The 2768-nt window shown below is 41.6% G+C and overlaps 1 pseudogene; it reads right to left on the bottom strand.

Annotated features, from left to right (window-relative positions):
* Window positions 1-555: 555 nt before the first annotated feature.
* LOC106939950 (N-acyl-phosphatidylethanolamine-hydrolyzing phospholipase D-like) lies at window positions 556-2429 on the bottom strand (annotated as a pseudogene).
* Between the last annotated feature and the right edge of the window lie 339 nt (window positions 2430-2768).

Genomic DNA, 2768 nt, shown 5'->3' with positions numbered 1-2768 from the left:
TCTTTATCTCGAGATAAAGAGATAAAAATCTAGAAAAGATCTCATCTCTTTATCTCGAGATAAAGAGATAAAAATCTAGAAAAGATCTCATCTCTTTATCTCGAGATAAAGAGATATAGCGAAATCTTTTCTAGATTTTATCTCGAGATAAGATTATGGAGGAAGGACTTGAGTTTAAGAAGATAGAAATCTATGGTTTCATACTAAACACTTGTCAGTTATTAGAGGGTTCCCAGATAATGTTGAAAGAAATAGTATTTTTAAGTTAAATAATATCTAAATATTGTTTTCTTTCTCAGTGTAGTATGAGGTAGAACTGGTTACATAATTTAAGTCTAGACTTCCTCACCTCTGAGCGAAGACCAATTTTTACCGTCCTAACAAATGGTTGACATTTAATTTACACTGTATAAAGGCAGGCTGCTTCTATTTTAACTTAAGACATTACATGTAGTGACTGCTGCTGATTCTTTTCCAATATCCTACCTCATAGGTGAGGGCGAAGGTCCTGATGAATCTGAACAGCCTCTTCTGGATCCACATGCCGTCTCTTCATCACATCCCTGAAAACCCAACAGGAAATGACAAGTCCTGCTTAATGCTTATTAAAATGCTGAAACTGAACATTAAGATATTTTTGTATGCATGTGTATGAAAGGAGACCTTAAACCGAGTACCACTGGCTACACATTGGTATACTTAGCAAGTGTTGGACTACGCTACTGCACTATAATATGAACCTGTAACAGTGGTTTCAGTGAATTTGTCAGCTTCTGCACATATTAAATAACTTCATATGAAACACATAAGTATGCCCCAGAAGTGTGTGCCTCTCTACCTGGGCAGGTTTGCTCCAATAGGGGGCGTCCGATCTCCTGGTAGGACGGACAGTAGCCTGTGTCGCCGGCGAAGAAGAATCGATGGTTGGGACCCAAAACAGACCAGCTACTCCATAAAGACTGAAAAGATATAAAAAGTTAAATGGTTACAATTCTGACAGTTTTAGTGCAGCAGAAAATTAAAGAAAGATTTTCATGGAGAGAAAGAGAAGATTTGCCCTTTTTGTTTAATCTATCTTCTTCATTTAAAAATGTTGGGCTGCAGACTTCAATAAATTGCTGCTATCACAGAATACATTTCTGCTCACTTGCCCAACCATAACGTTGCAGCACTTAGATTATCAGTGCTGTTTATAAAACCAAACTGATAGCAGTCCCCACACACTACAACATTTACTATCAAGTACCCGGTTATCATGCCACGCTGTCCGGTTGCTCCAGTGGGTGTGCAGACAAACGTGACGACGTCGTGACCCAGGACACAGTTTTCCTCCCACCAGTCCAGCTCCATCACGTTCTCAGCCCATCTTGGCCAGCCAGTCCATCAAACCCAGGGGTACAAACCTGTTAAAACATTCAACATATTTCACAGGGACACTGTGGAAGGTGTGGGGGAACCATTTGGGACACATACCAGTGTAGCTCCCCTCCAAAGCGTGCATTAAGGCTGGCAACAGATCCAGCATCCAGGTTGTCGTAATGAGAGTGGCTGATGAGGACGGCGTCTGTCCTCGGCAGCTGTTTGTAGGAGAGGACTGAGCTGAATAAAGCCAGGTTTGATTCAAAGGATTCTGTCTGTTCACAAAGTAAAAGCGAGAACATGAAAGATCTTCAAACCTGTTCCACTGTGCAGGGGGGTCCACTGTATCGTTTGGGCCCCATGAACTGAAGAAATGATGCTCTCTGGCTGAAAATGGGGTCGGTCAGGATGTTGACCAGAACTGTAGCGTGGCCCAGCCAGGTGACCCTCATACCAGCAGGAGTCCAACGCTTCTGGATTCTGGACAAAGTAGGGCTCCAATACTGGGAGTTCACTGTCCAGGACCTGTGGGGAGAACAGGGAGGACAGAAGAAACAGACTGACTAAAAAAATATATATATATATTATTTTAAACACGCTCATCTTTCAACCTATATATTTTTGTATTTGTAAGTGTTTACGGCTAAACACTAGAGAGTCTGCTAAGAAAACTTTCTGAGGACAACGACCTTGCAGCTAAAAGGTCTTTTAAAGTTTTGCCTCAGTTGAATACAAATGGATGTCACACTTTTCAGACTTTGTGCTCATAAGTTATCAGCTAAAGTCCAATAAATAGACAATATACAAACAACTGGTGCAAATAAAGAATTCAATGTTTTTGTTGTTATGCTGCGTGAAAGCAGCTTTTAAGGCCAGATAATCCCTCAATGGACAGCAAAGTTTCCAGAAGCAGCTATAAATTACAGCATGTTAACTCAGGGCTGTGGAAGATGAGTTTGTGATACTAATTATTACAGCAGAGTGGTACGGAAGCGCATGGACCTTACCACAGGGGCCGCGTTTCACTGGCTAATGCCCATTTGACGTCACTGCGCAGCTACCACGTGCTTGACCGTCTCACAAACAAAAGCTAAAGTACTAGCAGATCACAATCTACACAATCAAAGTTTTTGCGACAGAACTCAAATAAGAATGGTTCTCCGCTGTCAGTGGGGAATCTGTACAGGTGATGTCAGGTATCCTGATCGTATTTGTGGAAATAAAATTCACAGAATTCCCAAATCTGGTACGGAATGCCTAGCTTGGATCAAAGCTTGTGCACGACCGCATTTGCAGCTCAACCGTCGTAGGATCAATAAGAACAAAGGAGTGTGTGCTGGTGTAAGTATTATTACTTTGCTTTATTTGTGTTTAGTGAATGGGGATATTTTGAGTGGCCCTGCGACAGA

The sequence above is a fragment of the Poecilia latipinna genome, unplaced genomic scaffold, assembly GCF_001443285.1.
Source record: "Poecilia latipinna isolate Pla-1442-1.1 unplaced genomic scaffold, P_latipinna-1.0 Scaffold3036, whole genome shotgun sequence".
NCBI lineage: Eukaryota > Metazoa > Chordata > Actinopteri > Cyprinodontiformes > Poeciliidae > Poecilia > Poecilia latipinna.
The sequence above is the reverse complement of the archived record's forward strand: the minus strand, read 5'-3'. Positions and strand labels throughout refer to the sequence as shown.